The following is a 23727-nucleotide window of genomic DNA, read 5'->3' as shown; positions in this document are numbered from 1 at the left end:
CCTGCTCATGTTTTGCAATCAACTCTTGTAGGCACCTGCAGGATGCCTCTGCTTCAGTCTTGCTTGCTCTGTTGTCGGGGGTGTCTGAGCTCCCTTCCCCTCCCTTTGGGAATGACCCAGGCTTCACCATATAACATAGCACTATCCCAAGTCAGTGAATGGATCCTTGCAGATCCTCTCATGCCTAGGCCCAGAATGGGCACATCACTGCTTCTGCCAAGTTCTAATGGCCAATACAAGTTAGAGACGAGGAAAGACTCAAGAGGTGCAGAAATAGACACCATCTCTTAGGAAAGAACTTGGAGACAAGGAGATACTAATTATTGGGAGGAACATTTTTGCAAACAATTGACCACATTTATATATTCTGGATTTTGTTTTTCAGGTACAGATGTATTTGTTGAAATACGGTCTCCCGCATTCTACCTGTGCTTTTATTCTCCTTTTGTATATTTTCATGAACAAAGTTTCTTCTCTTCATTCCTTGACTTTATGGTTGATGAGTCTCATATTTTAACTTATATTGGGAACTCTACAGTATTTTGATACATTTCTTTCCAAATGTGCTACAGTAATTAATTCCACATATAATTTAAATGCACTATTTTTAATCATCATATGAAACAAAAATGCAAACACACACATAATGTTTAAATGACTAGCTCAACTTCCAGCAACATAAATTCCATTTCTATCTACTTTTCTATTATAAAGACTATAGAATCACTTTATTGATCTCTATGAAGATTTTCTTTGTTTGCTTAATATTGCATTGGAACTCTCAATAAGTTCAGAGAGAAAATACTTTTTGAATTATTAAGTATTCTAATACCTGGTATGATATAAGTTTCTAATATGTATGTAGTTTTTACACATATTGCAATAAACTGATCTATGAATGCATTTGTATAAATTCTGTTATATTTTTTCATACAGTTGTTACAATTTTGATAATCTTTAAAATTCATATCTGTTTTGAGACTTTTCAAATGTACAGAAATTTCAAAGAATTCAGAGAATGCTATTTTTCTAATTTCTCAATTGTTAAATGATCAATATTTTACTCTCTTGCCATTTCTTAAGGAAATTACGAAGATTTATATATCCATTTTTCAGTATGTTAGTAATTCATGAAATTTGTTTCTATGTGTAGAATATCTCAAAGAAGGTGATCCTTGGAGTTAGCTCCTTTGTTTTTTGAACAGGATGTAATTAGTACTTTACCAATTTCTGACTTAAAAATATTGATCAAAAATCATTATAGGAGCTTTAACTGTCCACTGATGGAATATAGAAATCATACTGTATCCTTAAAAATTATCGAATTATCCTTTATATTTCATAATGTTGCCACTATATTTCTTGAGGTCTCTTATATACATGACACTGACATCTTAGAATAACATTATTTTGCTACAGCTCCTTTTAGAGATCTACTTTTGTATGTAGTTGGTGCAGTTTCTATAGATGACATAAGAAATTTGATTTCTTTTAAATTTTCACCTGATATTTATTGACCATGTGAGTGTTGTGTTTGATGTCTTTTAATAGCTTTTGGAAAAATCTCAGATATTTCAAACATTTCTGTAATACTCTGGTTTCATATGATTTCCAGAATTGGTAATATGCAGTCTACACAGGCTAAAAACTTTCTACTTGTGTGCCGTAGTCCGGTTGTAGCAAAATAACCAGGGGGTGATGAACAACTTGTGTACATTGATACAGCAGGAGTGGGAGCCATTTTGTAGGACAGGAGCGGTATTTATACATTCCACACAGCTTATCTAATTAACATAAAATAGATACAGCAGTCAACCAATAAGAAATCTCCACATTTAATGGCTCGCTGGCCTTACTTCACAAACCACTCCCTCTGGCATTTTGCCAGGCGCCATCCAGACTTGTTTACAGACTCTAATACTTGTGTGATAGGTTTTTGATTCGAGTTGACTGAGATAATATGAAAGACCTAGATGGCCTGAACAGAAATTTTCGATATATTGTCATGCAGCTGTAAGTAACTTTGGTAGACATGTGCCTTTGTTTACTTTTAAGTCTTTCCCTCTTTTTGGTGCAGTTTTGATCAGAACCCAGAAACCGCAGTTGTTTGTCAAAAGGCTTCCATTGATGCTGTTGGAAGAACATTTGGTTTTGAATTTGAAAATATAGACATCTCAATGCAGAGGATAAAGTAGTTTATGAGAAGAAAGATTCAAATGCAAGAGAAGGGTGTAGAAAATAAGTTGTTGCAGACAATTGATAGTCATGAAAAATTTTTTTACTTTTTTGCAATGCTTTATAGTTATGGATTCTGGCAATAGACATATATTATAAGTGAGGATAAACAAAGAATATATGTCCTTTCTGCATATCAGAAATTTACTTCATAATAGAAATGAATATGATTATGTTTGACAGGGGATTAGACAATCCATGATGACATATGGTTAAATATTGGCAGATATATTGTTATCATTACTAATATTTTTGTTAATATATATACAAATGAAGAAGTAGCAAGCAATCAGCAATTCTTGTTGAAAGAATCCTCCACACAAGACAATTCGCCAGGGAAAATTCCAATTTTATTGCAAAAGGCTGTGTGCTTATATAGATCTAAGGAGAGATGGCAGGCCACCAGTTTATTGGCAAGTTCTTCCAGATATCAGTTCCAGAGCCCAGGAATTAGTTCTTATTGGGGCTAAGGTTCCCTGCCAGTGAGATTTGAAATTGGCGTTGGCGGGAGAGTTCACACCTGCAGGAACTTTTTGTGCCAATGGAAAAAAAAAGGGGAAAGTAGGAAGAGAAGGTCCTTAGGCACCATGTTGGGGTTTTTCTCTGGGGTGCGGCTGCCATTATACTTTTCCCAACATTCCTCCCTTTTTGTTTTCTTAGGAACTGGGGCGTCATTGGTCAGATCCAGCTGCTTCCTGCTGTGTGGGGGCAGTGTGGGGCCTAGAAGGGGAAGTGGAGGAATGTTTAGGGGGGCAGGTCTGGGGATATCATGGCAGGCAGAAATAAAACCCAGTGGCTATAGACAGCTACTTCCATAGGGGTGAAGTCTATGAAGGTTCCCTGAAGCCACAAGTCATCGGTGGCATCGAACCAGTCCTGGATGGAGGAGACTGTTGGTATCAGCCACTGGTCCTGTAACAGAGACTCTAGGAAATACTGGAAGCGTTGCCTTGATGTGGCGTCACCAGCACCTGAAGAAGATCAGAGAGAACAAAAACAGGATGAAGATAAAAATTAAAGCAAAGGTCAGTTTTTGGCAGAAGTTCCATGTTGGGGGACTGACAGAGAAGAGGCCAAGGGCAGGAGGAGGCTTAAAAGGACATAAAGGCTCAAGAATCCAGGGTGGCAGATTAAGAGGTTCTCCAGGCTCATTGTCTCCTGCTGTCCCATGTCTGTTGCATTCCATTGTGCCTGGTAGTGAGCTTCAGCACTGAGTGAGCTGTTCTCTTGAAGATGTTAGGGGTTCATCGGTCATCAGAGGCTGGTAGTGCCTAAGCAGAAGCTGGTTGAAAGTTTGATTAGAAATTTTCTGTAATTGGGTTTGAAGGAACTTCATTATACAGGGCAAGAGAGCACAAAAAAGGAGCATCCCAATAAGGGGCCCCAAGAGAGGTAGCAAGTACATGGCAGAGAGGATTGGAAGGACCCCGTTATGGGATTAGAGGAGGTGGGTTTGAGCAATTGGGTCGATAATTCCTGCAATTTAACAACATTCTTTTCTGTTAGCCCAGACTCATTAACATAGTAACAACATTCCTCTCTGAGGACCAGGCATGTACCCCCTTTTTCTGCAGTGAGAATATCAATCGCCCTTTGGTTCTGTAAAGCCACTTGTGCCAATGAAGTAACCTGCCGCTGCAAGGAGCCCAGAGACTCAGCACTGGTATCAAGCGCTTCTTGTGGAAGGTCATTGGATGCCCATAGAGCATGACCTATAGCTCCACCAGAGAGTCCGAGACTCACCACTGAGTTTGTTAAAGTGAGGCCTACCAGAACTGGCAGAAAGACTCCCCTACAGGTGCGGGAAGATAGGGCCAACTGTCGGAATTCGGTGGGAGTATACAAAGACAGCTGAGGAACTACAGTAACCAAGAAACAGGTGCCAGAGACATTGGTCATTGAGGTACTTAAAGACTTGTTACACCAGAGGAAATGTCCAGGTTGCAAAAATGCAGGGCTCAATGGGGTGCTATAGCTCAAGGAACAAATGGGTAAAAGATTCCTTGTTGGCAGGTGGAAACAGATGAAAGGAAATGAAGTATTGGTGGAATAACTTTCCCATAGTGGGATACGTGCCATATGTAGGGGTTGTCCTTTCTTAGAGAAATTGTAGGTTTTTGCTGAAATATTTTCTGCTGCTAATGGGACTACTGCTAGAAGTGGATGACTAAGTGAAGCACAGAGGAAGCACTGAGAAGTAGGCACAGAAAGAGGGGTGGAGTTTAATAATCGAAGAGTTTGGTGTAACAAATTGAGCCATGTGGGAGGGGGGCCTGAGGGGTTTGAAGACTCTGAATCCTCTTTGGATGGGCTAAGGATAAGATCTCGAAGTTTTGATTCTGACTCCTTGATGTGTTCGACTACCTGGAGGGTTGCCTTAGGTGGCGTTATCAGGGAGCGGCCAACAATCATCCACCCTGTGGGTCTGACTGAGGTTGTCTGAGCATAGACAGCAAACTCAACCTAGTCCCAACGTTTGGTCTTGGGGTCAGGTATGTCTAAAGTGTACCATCCATTGTTATCAGATGAAGAGCCCTTATGCCATTTGAGGTAACTAGAAGTCCACCCTTCAGGGTAGCCAAGTGAGTGGTAAGAATAACTACCGTGTTCATCATGGAGCCCACATGACAAATAGGGGCACCCATTATTTTTCTCAGGCCACCAGTGGCAATAGTCTTTGGTTTGATCAAAAAGGAAGCAAATAAAAGGCCAGTTCCAGCTACCAGGAATGAAGGTCCTGGAAGGTGACAATTTTAGGGAAACAGAGGTGCAGTTGTGGATGAAGCAAGTAGTTACATCCACTATGCGGACGTTCTGCATGCCATGTTCCGAGTATCATTCCCGAAGAGTGAATTGGTACATGGTAGGAGAGGAGGGTAAAGACCAGTCCCAACAGAGCACAGAAAACAAGCAGAGCACAAAAAACAAGCAGAGAGAGAGGACTAGGGTGTCGGGAAAGCTCATTGTGCCTTCTTTAAGAGGAATTGGGCTGCGGGGAACACCGTGTGAGCCGCAACTTAAAGGGGTGAGATTGGTGTGGAGAGCAGGAGTAAAGGGGAGGTTCAGGAGGTGACTCTTGGAGTTTCTCTGGGGTGGTCCTGTCTTCAGCAGGTGGGGCCTCTTGGTGATATGGCTTCAACATAGAAATGTGAATCCAGGGGGTGAGATGGTTGTCTGGTAAGGAGAGTTTGGCGGCGGTGGGGGTATAGAGAATGGTAGGATAGGGGCCTTCCCATTTGGGGGCAAAAGGCCCTTTCCCCTCTGGAGTATTATAATAGACTAAACTCCCAGGTGTTAAGGGAAGAGTGTTTGGAGAGGAGTCTGGGTCCAGAAGAAGCCAGTCCTGATATTTCCAGAGTTCAGAGCGGATATGAAACAAGAGAGCCAAAGACAAATCTCGTGTGAGAGGTCCTTGTGAAATGACCAACCCAGGTGGTATAAGAGGTCTTCCATTCATTATCTCAAAGGGAGACAGTAAAGATGGTTTCTTAGGGAGAGCTCTGATCTGAAGCAAAGCCATGGGAAGGAGTTTGACCCAGTCTAAGTTTAATTCCATTGTCAATTTGGTAAGGACTTCCTTCACAGTCCAATTTACACTTTCCACATTCCCTGAAGCCTGGGGGTGATATGGACAGTGGAAATGCCACTTGAAGGAGAGGGCTTGAGAGACCTTTTGTGTGATCCTAGAAATAAACTCAGGGCCATTGTCGGATTGTAGGGAAGTGGGCATACCAAACCTGGGGATGATGCCTGTCAGTAAGATTGAAGCTACAGTGGAAGCCTTTTTATTGGAAGTGGGAAAAGCCTCAACCCAACCAGAGAAAGTGTCCAAAAAGACAATGAGGTATTTAGTGAGCGGTACTGCAGGCATGTTGGTGAAATCTACTTGCCAGTCAGCAGCAGGAATATGTCCCCGGGCTTGGTGGGAGGGAAACAGTTTAGGCCTTAAAGGAGTATGAGGGTTGGTCCGCTGACAGATCTGACAATTAGAGGCTATATTCTGTAGCATGGCTTTGTCAGAGGGGTGAGGGAGAAGAAGCTCTGTAAAAAGAGGGTCAAAGACTGAGAATTGGAATGGAATAGAGTATGGAAGAACTCGAAAAAATCCTTGTTCTTACTGGAAGAAGTAGGGGCTTCAGACGGACAGTCTAAAGTGGCCATTATATGTCCCCCAGGGGGGTCATAATTGGAAGTGGTAGCAGCCATCCGTGCCGCCTGGTCAGCTTTGGTGTTGCCCTCAGTGATAAGAAAGCCGTCCTTCTGATGGGACCTACAGTGGACAACTCCCAACTGGATGGGTAAGTGGGAGGCCCCTATCAAATTGGTTATAAGAGCCGAATTAGTGATTGCATTACCTTTAGTGGTAAGTAGGCCTCGCTCCTTCCATATTGCAGCATGGGATAATAGAATATGGAAGACATATTTTGAGTCAGTATAAAGGGTGAGGGATTTGCCCTGTGCTAGAAGGCAGGCATGAGTGGCCACTACAAGTTCGGCCTGCTGGTTGGTACTTCCTGAAGGCAGAGCTTTGGCCTCTATAATCTCAGTGGCCAAAACTACAGTGTATCCAGAGTAATGAGTGCCATTCTGCCTAAAGGAACTGCCGTCAGTGAACCAGATAAGGTCAGGCTTGGTGAGTGGTCCCTCAGAAATGGAAGAATGACAGGGGAGAAAATCATCCAAGGTTTCCAAGCAATTATGAGCTGGTGTGTCTGGTGTGGGGAGCAGTGAGGCAGGGTTCAGTGCAGGGCAGGGGAAGAACATAATATTAGGGTTTTCCAGAAAGGAAGTGAGGAGTGACAGTACTCTGGATAGGAAGGGTTTGAAGGCCCTTATAAGCTAAAACATCCTTCAAATGATGTGGGGAGTGGATAGTTAAAGGGGCCCCGAATGTCAGCTTAGAGGCTTCTTGGTGTAAAATTTGTCCAGCAGCCAGAGCTCTTAAGCAAGGGGCCCACCCACAGTGCTGCAGTCTGGCTGGGCACAAAATTACCAGCCACTCACAGCCTTGTAGATTCAAACAGCAATTCTTTATTCCCGAACTCACACCGGCACTCTACATGTACGTTCTGGGCAAAATCCACACTTCCACTGGGCTCTGCATCCCAAAATACTCTCTGAATCCCGGGAGAACTCAAGGGGAACTCAAGGAGCGGGTGGGTGCTTGAGGCAGCAGGATACGCCCTTATCCCAGCAGGGTCCACCTTAAACCTGGAACAGCCCTAAACCCAAGGAGCGGGGTACTCCCTATTCCCAGCAGGATACACCCTAAACCTGGACCCACCCTAATCCATCAGGATCCTCTCCACTGCTAAAGCCTATCTTCTTAAGCTGACAAGTCATGTTCCCACCCAATATTACATTCTTGACATTTCTCTATGTACTGGTTTAAGTTGGTTTTAGTCACTGGATAAGTGTATATACATAAAAAACAGCTATTTCTGTGGTTTTAATATTCTGTTAAAAATTTATAGATTAGCGGCCTCTTCTAAAGTAGTGCAACCCACCAGACCTCAGCACCATGGTTACCTTGAAACCGATTATGCAGCATGACCACAAGGATCCAAGCTACTAGCTGCATCGAGGTGAGGGGTGAAGGGTCTGTGCTAGGCCAAAGGCAGGGGGTGGCGATGTGGCAGAGAAGTCACTTGTGGGGAGACCTTGCTTTAAACAGGTTCTGGAAAAGCTAGGGAAAACTGGTTGCCCACTTTCCCCCTTTCCCTCCCCTCAAACACCACTTGAGATCTGGGCTTTTTCATAAGCTGCTATAAAAACAGCTATTCAAATATTAAGGTAAGCCCAGGAGCATTCTTCTGGATGCTGCATTCCAGAAGGTGTTGAGGCAAGTCCTCATTGCTAATAAAAATTAGGTTGAGGCCCAAACCACTCTTATTGACCTTAGTATAATAGCGCTTTGTTGTCTCTCTTGCCACAGGAAGGCTCCAGTTGTCCTACTTTAAGCCTTCGATGCCTTAGTGAGGGGTACCTGAAAAATCTTTAAAAAAGGCTTAGTGCCCACCTCACCCCTCCACCCCCAAGGCCAACACACAACTTGATCACATGCTACTGACTCCAGCATAAAGCTGAAGTCTGTTCAACACTGAGTCATTTACCCATAACTGATCTTTGTATGTAAAAATAGAAAAAGCTTGTTCACCTGTTGTCCTTAATTTGTCCACTGGTGAAATCAACTGGATGTTCCTTTTATAGTCTGAAGAATACTTATCATTCACCAAGGAGCTGTTCCCTCTGCATCTAGGCCATCATACTGCCGGGCTTGTTATGACTCAGTGGATGTTATCTGAAAAAATCTATAGAAAAAAAAAAGGTTTCCCGCCCTTCAACCAAAGGCTTTTTTTTTTAAACTCCATTAAGAAGCATTGTCTCAATCTGCCATGTACAAATATCTTTTTCTTCTTTCTTCCTTTCTCCAGCTTTTAAAGTAAGTCTAGTTTCCTCAGAATCTTTTTAAATGGCATTTTACAACTTTTTACTTTACCACACAGAGATTATCTCATCTAGAAACATTTCTTTTTCCTTTAACCTTTTATATTAAAATATATTTCCACATCTTGAATCTTTTTATATCTCTTTTTTAACCGTTAAGCCTTTTTATAAATTCACATTCTGTAAACAACTCTTATAAAATTTCTGATTTAGACAAATTACTCCACTTTAATAAGATGAAATACTTTCATGTTTTTTTATGGTACTATAATACTATAATTGAAACCCAACTAAAACTTCTTATACTCTTTGTATATAAATTACACATGATAGAATTTTAACTCTTAGTAACCTTGTTTTAGCAAAGACACAGACACAAAGCAATATTAAACATTTTTTCCATTTACCAATTTATGAAAACACACATAATGTTTAAATATATTACCTTATGTAACTTAATAAGTAAAGAGTACTTGATTTTATATTTAGTGGTTGATATTTTAACACTTTAGCTTTGTAAATTAATCATATGTCTGTAAAAACCAAGATCTTAGACAAGTATAGTAAACAGAATTAGCCATCTTTTTCTGGTTGAAGAAAAATCCTTCTATAGGATACCATGATGGTCCCATTGATATACTTAATAACTTGTCTTTAAAAAGCCATAGGCTACATTTTTGTATTGTATCAACATATGCCCTTATTGTTCTTGGTCTTACTGGGGTGTCTCCTTCCTCTAACAATTTCTCTTCCTCGGGGGTAAGCAACTTTAAACCTTGAGTCAACCATTTTCCCCAGTTTGCCTGAGAAAGTTCTAGGAACAGGCAACTTGAAATAAAAACAAAATAAATCAAAACAAGAACACATTGTTTTTTGAAATGGTCACCCATTTTCTCGCCTTCCCTCAGGGGTGAGCAATTTCACTTACCTCCAAGCTTTAGACGTTACCCGCACGGACCACCAAATGCTGCAGTCTGGCTGGGCACAAAATCATGAGCCACTCACACCACAGATGGTAGGGTCTAATTGCTTGGACAAATATGCCACAGGTGCAAATGTAGGCCCATAGTTTTGACCCAAGACCCCAAGTGCTTGCCCTCCTTTTTCATGGACATATAGATGAAATGGTCTTGAAAGATCAGGAAGGTGAAGGGCAGGGCGGGTGCCTTTAAGAGGAGTTGCTGAAGTCTGCGGAAGTGGTAGCCGGGAGAGGAGGCAAGAGATTCACCAGGGGGTCCCTTTGCTAGGTCATACAGGGGTTTGGCTAGAAGAGAGTAATTTGGGATCCAGGCCCTAAAATAACCTGCTGGTCCTAGGAATGATAGTATTTCGGCATTCGTATGAGGCACCGGAAGTTTAGAGAGGAGTTGCCTCCTATCCATTGTTATTTCCTTTTTCCCCAGTGCAAGGCAAAAACCAAGGTAGGTTACAGTAGACTGGGAAACCTGGGCCTTGTGGGGAGACACCCTATATCCCTTATCCACTAGGAAATTGAGAATCTGGGCAGTGTGGGATTGAGAGTGTTCCAAAGAGGGACTACATAGAAGAAGGTCATCGACATATTGAAGGAGAGTAGAGTCAGGATAGGTGGGTTGGAAGGATGTGAGGTCCTGGGCAAGAACTTGGCCAAAGAGATGGGGAATATCCCAGAATCCCTGCGGGAGGACAGTCCAGGTAAGCTGACGAGAATGACGGGTGCGAGGATCAGTCCACGTAAAAGCAAAGATATCCTAAGATTCTGAAGACAAGGGAATAGAAAAGAAGGCATCCTTTAAATCTAGGATTGAGAAGTGGGTAGTAGTAGCAGGGATCTGAGAGAGGAGGGTGTAGGGTTTGGGCACTAGAGGGTGGATGGGGACCACAGAGGAGTTGACGAGGCGAAGGTCTTGAACCAGTCTGTAGGACCCGTTAGGTTTCTTAACTGCCAGAATGGAGGTGTTGAAAGGAGATTGTGTAGGCCTAAGATACCCCTTCCATAATAAATCCTGGATGATGGGTTCTAATCCAAGGAGGGCTGTGGTTGTAAGTGGATATTGTGGTTGACTAATATATCTTGAAGGGTCCCGTAAGACACTATGAATAGGACTGCATTTAGCCATAGAGAGTGTAGTTGTGTCCCAAACCCCAGGATTAACTGGTTTAGATAGTCGTGGGAGAGTGCATGATGGAGGTGCATCTGTCCCTAGGATCATCATGCGGAAATGAGAGGCGGGGGAGATGAAGGGTGATATGTGAATGGTGACCTTCAATAGTGAGAGTATGTCCCTTCCCAGAAGGGGAATGAGGAAATGGCTCATAATGAGAAAGGAGTGTGTGAAGGACAAAAGGGATCCCTGCATATAACATGATAATGGGGGGGGGGTTCAAGGAAAAATCTGTTTACCTCCTACCCCGACAATAGGAGTTTTTGAGGGTGTGGTAGGACCCCAATATTCCCTCAAGACCAAAAAAGTGGCACCACTATCCAAGAGGAAGGTAATGAAGCGTCCATCCACAAGGAAGGTGACCCTAGGCTCTTGCTTCTTGATGGTAATAGTCAGGAGGGAAGGCCCAGGGTTCCGTCAATCCTACTCTGCCAAGCCCAGGAGAGGCTGGGGTTGTGGGGTGGCTGACCAACCTCCCCTCTGGGTTTTTGGGCAGTCTGCCCCCCAGTGCCCCCTTTGCTGGCATTTTGGGCAGGAGGTGGAGGGTGTCCTAGGCGAAGGACAAGCCCTGGCCCAATGTCCCTCCTTACCACATTTGAAGCAAGCTCCAGGGGGTGTCTTATTAGGACTGTGTGGTGATGAACTTTTCTGAATGACCTGGGTCAACATTTGGAATTTGGTGTTTTCAGCCCTCTGCCTATGGCGTTTGCTTTCGTCCTCTCAACCATGGAAAACCTTGAAAGCGACCACGAGGATTTCGGTCTGAGGAGTAGCAGGGCCCTGTTCAAGCTTCTTAAGCTTGGCTTTAATGTCAGGGTAGCTTTGGGCCAGGAAATATGTCATTAAGACATGACAGCCATCAGGGGTTTCTGGGTCGAGGTTTGTGTACTGTTGGAGGGCCTTGGTTAGTCTATCCAGGAATTCTGAAGGTGTTTCTTCCTTCTTTTGAATGACCTCCTGCACCTTTTGAAAATTAACGGCCTTGTGTGTGGCCTGCTTCAGGCCCACCAAGAGGCAGGATGCAAAAAGGTCACGAGACTGTAAGCCTCCAGGGGTGTTGTAATCCCATAGTGGATCCTGCTCCGGGACAGCGTGTGGGCCTGTGGGGTGGTTGGGATTGGTTCTATGATTTTCATAAGCATGGGCCTGTGCTAGTTCCCAGACATTTCGCCTTTCCTCAGGGAGAAATGTATTGACTAGGAGCATGTAAATGTCGTGATGAGTGAGGCTATATGCCTGCAGGACCCACTGAAACTCCCAAATGTATGTGGTAGGGTCAGTGGTGAATGAGCCTAACTTCCTCTCTAGCTGAGTAAGGTCTGACATGGAGAAGGGCACATGTACTCTGATAATACCCTTGGGACCAGCAACCTCATGAAGGGGTGCGATTGTCATGGGGGTGGGAAGGAGTCCCTTAGACCTGGTAACAGGAGGACTGAAAGAGGCAGTCAGCATCGGACAGGAAGAAGAGGGAGGGGAAGCGGATATCTCTGCAGAGGAGGAGGTGGAGCGGGCGGAAGAGGGCGGAGGGGAGGGGGATGAAACAGAAGGCTGAGGACCCATGGAATCGGGTGGAGGAAGAGGAGGAGATGGCGGGAGAGGAGGGGCAGATAGGGCTGGGGGATAAGGTGGGGGTTCATCTGCCGGGTTAAAGGAGAAAGAATCTGCAAAGTCTGGAGTAGAAGTAGGGGAAGGGAGGGGTTTGCAAGCAAGGAGGACTTAAGAGGGAGAACAGGAGGAACACAGAGCAGAGTGTTGTGCGAGAAGGCTAAAGCCTTCAACGTAGGGAATCTCCCTCCACTTTATCAGACTATGGCAATAGTTAAAAAGGTCCCGGAGGAGATTTGGATCTAACAAGCCTTCTGGAGGCCAATGATTGCCATTATCCAGTGTATATGTAGGCCAATCTTGGGTACAGAATTTAGTCAGAAGTTTGGGTTTAATATCTGGTGTGAGAGAGAGTGTGGTCAGATTTTTTATTCGACATTTGAGGGGTGAGGTTTCAGGTATAAATGAGGAGGAAACCATGGTCACAGGGAGAGATGGAAGAGAGAGAGAGGAGAGAGAGAGAGAGAGAGAGAGAGAGAATAAGAGTAAGAGAGAGGGACAAAGAGAAAACCCGGGCTGGAATAGCTTCCTGGAGCTCAGGACAAACGGGAGATCAAGTGGGTGTCCCCAAAATGACCTACCATTGTGAGGAAATACAGAGGGCACTACCTGGTCGTCACCAGTGAAATGCGATCTGTGAGACCCAAATTGGGCCGGAGCCACGGGCAACCTGACATCAGGAAAGTTTTTGACTGGAGCGAAAGGGTCAGGAATGAGAGGAAAGGAGCTCTGGCGGAATGCAGTGCCGGTGGAACGCAGCTGCAGCGGGACGTAGATCCGGCGGAGGAGGAAGAAACCGGGAAGCCTCTCATCCAAACCCAGAAGCCTCATGCCCCAAAGGGAAGAGGATCGCCAGAGGGTCCACTGCAGCCTGTGAAGGTCTTAGTGGGGTGGGTTGCCTCCTCCCTACCAGGTGTCAGGAGTGTGCCTGACCATCATGGTCACAGTTCCTGCTGTTAGCCCAAAGACAGTTGGCGAGCCAGGGAGGGAGAACTTACCTAAGCCAGATCAGTGGTGAGTGCAGGGAGCCAGCGTCTGAAAGAGTGGACCAGGGCGGAGTGTCTTGGTGGAGCCGGGGACGGGGCCTCTTTTTAGAAAGAGCTCACCCGTATCCCGGGTTTTGGCACCAGAATGAAAGAATCCTCCATGCAAGACACTTTGCCGGGGAGAATTCCAATTTTATTGCAAAAGACTGTGTGCTTATATAGATCTAAGGAGAGATGGCAGGGCTTAGATAAATGGCAGGCCACCCGTTTATTGGCAAGTTCTTCCAGATATCAGTTCCGGAGCCCAGGAATTAGTTCTTATTGGGGCTAAGGTTCCCCGCCAGTGAGATTTGAAATTGGCTCCGGCAGGAGAGTTCACACCCACGGGAACTATTTGTGCCAATGAAAAAAAAAAGGGGGGAAAGTAGGAAGAGAAGGTCCTTAGGCGCCATGTTGGGGTTTTTCTCTGGGGTACGGCTGCCGTTATACTTTTCCCAACACTTGTTTCCTATTATATTTTAAGAGGTAATGATTTTCTGTTGTATTATTTCTAAATTATAGAGATCTAAATAATGTATGGTGAACTCTGGGGATTTGCATGTATATCTTATAAACAACATTCTTTCATTATCTGAATCTAACACCATATTGTGTGTGATGGGCAGTGAGCAAATAATTAATGAGTTAGTTAAATGTAAGTGAGATTGCTAAAAATGTACTGTGCAACTAAAATAACTTTTGTACTGGTCAATATGTGAATTTATCCTTATACTAAACATGGCATAAATGGATGTGTTTTCCTCCACAAAGTAAGTGAATAAACGTGGTACTATCTGTTTTTGCTTTCACTGAGAATTTAAAATAAGAAAGGAGTTTTTGATTTGGTAGATTGGGAGCTAAGGAGGAGCTGAGTGAATTCTTTCTCTGTCAGTTCTTTATGTTCTGTTCTTGGCAGGTGAGTAGAATTTGAATAATTTAGTTATAACTAAAAAACCATCTCCTATAAAACTACGTTCATACACGTAGAAATGGCAGATTCTACAACCACTCAGGAAATATAATGGAGCTCTTCTTTATCCTTACAGAAATGGAGTCACTGAGTCTATGTTACATATTTTTCTTTCTCATTTTAGTATTGCTGACCACCGAAATTATCCATTTTCTGATGAATATTAACATGGACACATTTGAAATGACCTCTATTTGTATCCCTCACATGGATAGTGATGCAGGAGACAGCTACTGATTGGATACATCACTTCTGTTGTTAATTCATCCTTCCTATCAACTGACATTCAGCTACAGCAAAGTTGACCAGTCCAGTAAAAACAGCACTCATCAATTTTTGGAAAAAAAGTTTATTTTCTCAAGGTTCTGTATTCACTCTTTTATGTTTATGATTAGTTTTTTTTTTACTCATTATAAACAAAGACTAATTTGGTACCAGCTTGTAAGCTGGGGTTTGGTGATGCTAACACATTCCTGGGGTTGGAAAAGATAAGATTTCTAAGACTTTAGGAAAATACAATTGATATTTATTAGTCAATGCTTCTCTAGCCCATGGAATAATCAGAAAACATATTGCATTTAGATGATGGTTGTTAGTCTGCAAGATGAAGCACACATGGCAGAGAGGAGCAGCAAGCCAAGGGCTCCCTTCCTGCAGCTCAAGGACCAGAGCTCCTGGAAACTGGGGAATGAGATTTTCCTTTCACTTGGTTGTGAAGAAGGCAGAGGGGATCCATCCTGGAAGGAGCATGAGGAGTCAGATTGAAGAGGATGAGTTGGGCACTTCTCTGCTTGGAACATACAAAGTTGTTTTTCTGTGTGTGTGTGTGTGTGTGTGTGTGTGTGTGTGTGTGTGTGAGTGTGTGAATATGATTATACATAATATTGGGATTCATGATGCCAAATTTATATATGCACATAACATTTGATCAATCTCATTCCTAAATCCTTTCCCCATTCTTTCTCTTCTCCTTCCTCGGATCTGTTTGATCTATTGTCCTGACCTTCTTTCTATTATTGTTATTTTAATTCAGATAGTCTATTTGTACATGTATATATGAGGATGATTGTGATGTGTTGATTTACTGTCATATATGTGTACATGGAAATAACATAATAGGGTAGAGTTTATTTCCTAGTTACTTTCCCATGCCTTCTTTTTTCCCGCTCTTCTTCCTCTTGATTCCCTTTCTCTACTCTGCTGTTCTTCCTTCCACCAAATGTTCTTTTGATAATTATATGCTGTAGACAAAAAGGAATGTTTGAGTACTCCATAGCTGGAGTCCTGATTAGCATTAAGAAAAAAAGCAGAAACAATCCTAATTACAATATATTTGTAAATATTTATGTCAATGAGGATACATTCATAGAAAAGAATCTCACAAGTCACTTGGAAATGTAGAATATAGAGTGATGTGAGAAAATGTTGGATTAGAAAATCTCTAGTTTTCCCATGGAAACATCAAAAAAATCATTGAATTTTGGTGAATTATCACTATACAAGTTGTAAAAAAAGTCAATTACCTAAAGCACCAGTGAAAGCATGCAATGGAGAAAACCAGGATTCAAAATGATAGACAATTTCAGTGTGTTTTTGCCCACCATTGCAAATGTTGCCTCGCACAATTTGGTCTTGGTCCGTGGGTAGTGTACAAGAACTGTCAATTTCTTTCTGCAAATCAAAGTTACAGTACTAAATGTTACATCAAAAAAAAAAAAAAAAAAAACACCAATAACCCAATCAGTAAGTGGGCTAAGGAACTGAACAGACACTTTACAGAAGAAGAAATGTAATTGGTCAACAAATATATAAAAAAAGTTCAACATCTCTAGCAATTAGAGAAATGCACATCAATACTACACTAAGATTTCATCTTATTCCATTGAGAATGACAATCATTAAGAATATAGGCAAAAGTAATTGTTGGCCAGGATGTGGTGAAAAAGGAACTTTTCCATAGTGGATGCTTGTGGGACTGCATCCATTACAGAAAGTTGTATGGAGATTCCTCAGAAAACTTGGAATGGAACCACCATTTGACCTAGGTATCCCACTCTTCAGTTTATACCAAAAGAACTTAAACTTCAATGTTTATAGCAGCTACTGTCACAATAGCTAAATTATGGATTCAACCTAGGTGTCCCTCAATAGATGAATGGATAAAGAAAATGTGGTTTATATATTTAATGGAATATTAGTCAGCTTTAAAGAAGAATAAAATTATGGCATTTGAACATTAAATGAATGGAGCTGGAGAATATCATGCTAAGCAAAATAAGCCAATCCCCCCAAATCAAAGGCAGAATGTTTTCTCTAATATGCGGATGCTAAATCAAAATCGGGGTGGGGGGGCACTAGAAAAGAATAAAGTTACTTAGATTAGGTAGATGGGAGTGAAGGGAGGGGATGTGGGGATAGGAAGGATAGTAGAATGAAACAGACATTATTACTATGAATGAAACAGACATTATTACTATGTATTATTACTATGTATTACTATATATATGACTGCATGATCAATGTGATTTAACAACATGTACACTCTGAAAAATGAGAAATTATACCCCATCAATATATGATATACCAAAGTGCATAAATAAATTCTACTGTCATATATAACTAACTAAAACAAATAAAAAATTTAAAAAGCATCACTGAATCTTATCTGGTCACAACCCTTAGAAGATACATGGTAACAAGTATGTGCTTATCATATCTAAGACACCTTGTTCATCCTCCCAGCCAGGCAGGCAGCTGAACTTCTTAGATAGTTTCAGAAATTGATGGCAGCCCTCAGCATATCAGAGAGGCAGCTTGATACTCATAGTCCAGAAAACACCAGATTTCATGGCACATGAATAGACAGAAAATAAATTCTAGGGTACATAAAAATGATGCCATTTTGGTTAGGTGACACTTTTATTTTCCTTAGAAAATGGCATGAAATCTTTCCTTGCAATAGAAAATAGAAGTATCATTTTTTTTTAATTTTTTAAGAAAGTAGTTGAACACCAGTAGTCTTTCCTAAATCACGGAAAATAGACCATGGCTCTGGAAGAGTAGAGGAGAAAATTGAGTGCCTTTGTGAAATTGCTGCTACTTCTGTGCATACCATGGTCAGCCCTTAAAAACCAAGGGGGCTCCCTTATGCTCTATAGGAGAAATAAGCAGTTTTCAAAGATTCTGAATGGTCTTGTATGGAGACAAAATGAAGTTAGTTCAGAGGTTTCAGGGAGAAACTTGTTATCTTCAGTGGTTGCTGTCATTTGGCTACAATGGGTCATAAAATCTTTCAAAAATATCATATTGGCTGAACCTACACAGACAGGTTTACTCCCCAAACTCAAAGCTCAGAGAAATAATGAGCTTTGGGTATAGTCCATGTGAGTCTAGAAATTATCCCATCTGCTCCTGACTCTTCTATCCTCTATGTTTTGACATCATTTGCAGCTGGGAGCAGACAGCCCAGCACAGCAGCACAATATCCAGATTAGGATGAGGAGTCAACTCTGTTAAAATAATCTTAGAAAAGATGGATACTTACACAGAATCCCCCTGCAGTAACATTCTCATGTGGCATTGGCTAGGAGTAGACCACAGCTCCTTTCTCAAAATAGGCTAAGGAACTGAACAGACACTTTACAGAAGAAGAAATGTAATTGGTCAACAAATATATAAAAAAATGTTCAACATTTTTCAGTGAAATTAACATGAATGATTACTGACCCTGACCAGCGTGGGCAGCTGAACTAAGATCACTCATGTGAATTTGCAGGGACACAAAATAAAACACAGACACAATTTACCTTTTCATAAGCTTCAGGATAGCTTTCCTGGCTATCAGCCTCAGGCTCCCTAAAAGGGAGAGCAAGAGAAAGTCATAATAGTCTGAGAAGAGAGAGAGGGAACACATTCAGAAGTGAGCTTTTATTGTGGGGACACTTGTTCTTAGAAAGCTCTATCCAAAAAAGTCAGAAGGGGCAGAACTACAAGGGAACAGGTGAGTGTAACTCAACCCTAGGGGCATGCCCCACAAAGAGAACCTTCTTACTATCTGAGCATGGGAAAAGACAGAGTCATGAGTCATGAGTCATGGCACTACTGGGCCAGACTACAGTGACCGTTCAGATCCCCGTGGTGCATAAGGGCTAGAAGGTGTGGTTACTCAATGTGGCTCCCTACATATTCCCCATTCTTTCTTTGAAAAAGCAGGTGACGTATCACTATTTTGAGTCACCGAATTCTTGTTCAGAAGGCACGACATCCTACAATCACAACACAAGAGAGAGCTAGTAGCAATGAGAACAATACAAGGATATACCATGCAGAATGTTCAAGAATGTTACAGGGGTTAAAGCCATTTAACTCTGAAAGTATTTGATCAGCTAAAGAAGTAGAATCTGAAAAATCAATCTTACTTTTTTTTGGTATATCTTGGATATAATGATGTAACTCCAAAAGATCCAAGCTGTTATCATTATTCTGACAAATACCTAACAAATGGTTTTTAACTCTCTCAATCCCGTTGGGAAGCATTGTATTTGGCAGCAGTAATACATACATATTTATAATCATCATGACACTTAAGTCTTTCTTTGAATTTCAAAGCTGAAAGTTCAATACCAATATTTATGACAGTAGCTTCTAAGGCATTTATTGGGAGTCAGATCTGGCATCTGGCATCTCTGGATCAGTCCTCAGTCATTTGAATCTTGGTTTTAGGTTCTCCATGTCTGATGGCATGTTCAGGTTACACAAACAGGACAAAAAGCACCTTCTGGGAAAATACAAGCATGACCTCTGTCCCACATAATCAATGGACCTGGTCCTCTCCATTAGCCAGTCTGAAAATCTTTCCCCCAAAACTCGACCTAAAGTGCCTGTTGCTGTGGAAGAAATGTGTTCCTCAGCTGCAGTGTGAACTTCCGAGTCACAGTTTAGAAAATTTAAAATGAAGAGAGAATGAATGAGGTTGTTTTGGAGGATCCTATATCCCCTTTTTTTGTTCGTATAATTGTAGCTTAATAGATAAATGAGCTCATTCATCAATAAATTTACCTTGAGGGTTGTAAAGAATACCTGTTTTATGGTCAATACAAAAGTCTTTGCAAAATTGCTAAAAAGAAGAGCTAACATAAGCTAATGCATTATCAGTTTTAATCTGTAAAGGACATCCTAATACCACAAAGGCAGCTAAACATATGAGAAATAACATGTTGACTATTTTTTTTTGTATGGACTGTAGCAAAGATAAATCTAGAATAAGTATCTACAATTACATGTACATAACATTGTTTACCAAATTGAGGAATGTGAGTTGCATCCATTTGCCATAATTGATTTGGTTTTAAACATGGGAATTTACCCCATATGGTAAAAATGGAGTCTGTATAACACACTGGGGGCAGTGACATAAAATTTGACAATCTTGCTCTCTAGTAATATTAAATTTTTTATGCAAACTAGAAGCATTTTGATGATGTGAAGAATGCGAACCATGCGCACAGTCATACAAGACATTTGCTGACAAACAGCAACCAATTTATCAGTCTTATCATTACCTGATGTTAAAGGCCCTGGAAGATTAGTGTGGGCCAGTATGTGGCCTATAAATAATGGGTGTTGTTGCATTTGCACCATTTTTTGCAGGATATGAAATAAATTGAATAACTCTTGTGATGACGTATACTCAATAGTTGAAGTTTCAGTATTCTTAGTAACTCCAACTGCATATAAGCTGTCAAAATATATATTAATGTTCTCATTTGCAATATGACGTAAAGCATTAATGAGAGCTTGAATTTCTGCTCATTAAGCAGAATTATATGAGGTTTGTATTACCTCTGTATGAGTGTGAGTATAAAAACCTGATTTACCTGAGCTTGAGCCATTGGTGAATACCATTAGTGCTCTACTTATTGAGCATGTACAATTTTGGAAAAATAAAAGCAGTTACCAAGGCAAATTGAATAATTCTATCACGAGGATAATGACTTTCTATCTTACCAGGAAAATTAGCAAAAGCTCTTTGCCAAGTATTAGAAGTTTGGAAAAGCCAATCATACTATTGAGCAGAAAATTGGGTTGATTATAATATTAGGTTCTGATCCAACCAGCTGTAAAACTCGTGTTCTGCCCTTGATAACTAATTGAGCAACAAAATTATGAAAAGGAGTTAATGAATTTTGAGGAGAGTGGGCTAAATGAATCTACTCAATAACTCCCAATTCTTGCCATATTGTAGGAGCATAATCAGTGGGGAATATCAATAAATATATAGATTCTTGTGGATTAATTCTAGTAAGTTGAGCATTTATAATAGCAATTTCTTCCTTTCTCAAAGCTGTTCTCACTTCTGTTGTGAACTGATGAGAAGAAGTTGGAGAAGGATCTCCCTGTCATGTTTGAGATAAAGGACTTAAATCTGTGACTCAGTACTTAGCTTTAAAGATGGCATCAGCCAATTTATATCACTTAATAGTTTTTGAAAATCATTAAGAGTATGCAATTCCTTGACTCTTATTTGTAAATTTTGAGGACAGATTGTGCATCCTTCAATTACATGACCTAGATATAGAAAAGGAGATGTTCTCTGCACCTTTTCAAGTGCAATGCCTAAACCCATTGCTGAGTGAAGTCTGTAATCGGGCAAAAATTTCTAAGAGTATGTCTGGATTAGCATCAAGTAAAAGTATATCATCCATTAAATGAATAATATATGCATGAGGGTATTTTCCCCTCACAGGTGTGATGGCCTGTGCCACAAAATTTTGACATAGGGTAGGACTTTTATGCATTCCCTGAGGCAGCACTTTCCAGGAATATCTTTTACCTGGTTCTTTAAAATTTATTGCCAGGACACTAAAGGCAAACTTTTTACAGTCGTCTGGCTTCAAAGGTATAGAAAAGAAACAATCTTTTAAAGCTATTACTATTAAATGATAATCCAAGGGGATAGCTGTAGGAGAAAGAAGCCCTGGTTGTAAGGCTCCCACAGGCTCCATAACACGATTAACTGCCCTGAGATCTTGTAATAATCTCCAGTTGCCAGATTTTTTTCTTGATTACAAAGATGGGTGTGTTCCAAGGACTGAGTGTGGGTTGTAAATGGCCAGGCTGAAGTTGTTCTTGAACTAGAATGTGGGATATTTTAAGGTTTTTCCCTGTTAAGAGCCTCTGACTAACCCAGAGTGGCTCTTCTGTGAGCCAATTAATTTTTTTCTGCTGTTCTATGGGCCGGGATAAAGTCAGGGCCCTTACAAAAAATTTTGGCTGGGTGTATTAATTAATCTCTGTTGGGAAGATTGGGTTATAGGTAAATATCCTTCTTGTAAATTTCCCTCAATTAATCTAGGAATACATTTTTTTATTAAATCCTCAGATGACATGATAGAATTTGGAGTTATTAGTAACAAACCTAGGCATTTAGACTATTTCAGCCCCACAAATTTCCTGGCGAAGTGTCTAAGACATAAGTCTTAAAAATCCTAGAGTTACTATCTTTATCTTCCCAGCGAAGATACTGAGCACTTTATGCAGGCTGAGGGATCTGACCTAACCCTCCAAGTTGGCAGATGCAATATGCAAAGGGCAGCTCTTAGGCCAGAATCTTCTAGATAGAACAGATATCTATCAGCCCCAGTATCTATGATACCCCGAAAGTTATGATTGATTTTAAGATCCAGTAGAGGGCGCTCCTGCCGAGCTAATTGAGGCCAGGACACTTGGTCTGGGGACCAGGAAGTTGAGCTCTCACCTGGGCATCCTGGAGCCACAAGGCAGGAGTACCAGTTGTGCCTATACCTGTCTTGAAAGAGAGCTGAGTGGCGTGGTCGGACTGAACAATAATCTCAATTTCATCTCTAAAATTTGAATCAGTCACTCCTGGCAGCATCTGAATTCCCTTTTGAAAATTGCTTTGCCCCCAAATTAGACCTATGGTATTTGGAGGTAAAGGCCCACAAACCCCAGTAGGGATCTGTTGTGGCCACATTAGGCATTAGGGTTACTCCCAAGGTTGGCTGTAAGTGTACTGACTCAGTTTGTTTATCTTGAGATGGTAGATTCTTCATCTAATATTTGTCAAACATTATCCAAGTTGCAATAGTCTCAATATAATTGCTTGTAACAAAATAAAGAGCTGGGATTACATCTTACCTGAATTTATGGATGTAAATTTATATATAGAGTATAGGAATAATTCACCTTCACCATGTTTATTCCAGCATATGGTTAAATTACTCTCAGTGGAGGCCTTGTGGGATATATTTTAGATACAGAATTTTTCTTTAGAATTCATCATTTGAGAATACATGAGATTTTTATGGATTAATACAATCTCTTTATATGATATGAATATTTATATATGGCCATAAGATTTTTTTCCTGTTGTAATCTAATCATTTCTCTTTTTCTGTGATAATTGTTTTTTCTATTTCTCAACAAACCCTAGGACTCTATAGATAAGTATAGCTCACTCTAGAAGATGGGTGAGGTTGTTGACTAGTGAGGTGTGGTGGATGTGGGGCAAAGGTATTCTTCTCTGTGTCCAGGATATTCAGGTAGAACCTTGGGCACATGCTGCCATGTCCAAGTAGACCATGTTGAGGCCGAGATCAGTGCAGAGAAATATTCTGGTATTTGTCTGAGAAAGAAGAGAGATGGAGACAATGTTCAGGAATTGAAACTCAGGTAAACTCAGAGATACTATAATCCAAATTTGTATTTCATGGTTTGGGATAGGCAGAATTTTGACATAAAAGGAAAAACAGGAGTGAAGAATGAGTACCCTCAGTGAGGTTTGTGCAATGAGGAACACAGTTTGAAAGAGAGTTTACAGGACTTGTTTTCTGTCAGGAAATTCCTTCCTATTTAATTTTCAGGGTTAGAAAACTTTCACGTTGTATAAGTAAACAGTTTTTTTAGATTATAAGAGGGAAACATTAATTGTAGAGTTCTGAACAACATGCAGAAGATTTAGAAATCTCTCAGAATCCCACTTTTCAGAAAGACTTCCATTGTATCTTGTGAAATAATGTTTCTAGACCTGTCAGTCAATCATCCTTCACTAAGCAGCATGATGTAGCATCTTTTATAGTTCAGATTTCTCAGGATTGCACACCTTTCAACAATGAACATTTCATTAAAAGCCAAATGAGAATACTTATAAAATATATTGCCAATGAGAATGTTATAAAGGCTATTCTTTTATTTGTTCTAATTTATTGTAGTGTGACTCTGTCATATACAACTAGTGAGAGGAGATTTTTTTTTCAGTTTTAACCTTTGATGCTTATTA

Source organism: Marmota monax, unplaced genomic scaffold (assembly GCF_021218885.2).
Source record: "Marmota monax isolate L192 unplaced genomic scaffold, Marmota_monax_Labrador192_F-V1.1 WCK01_AAM20220418_F8-fsc00273, whole genome shotgun sequence".
Lineage (NCBI taxonomy): Eukaryota > Metazoa > Chordata > Mammalia > Rodentia > Sciuridae > Marmota > Marmota monax.
The sequence above is the reverse complement of the archived record's forward strand: the minus strand, read 5'-3'. Positions refer to the sequence as shown.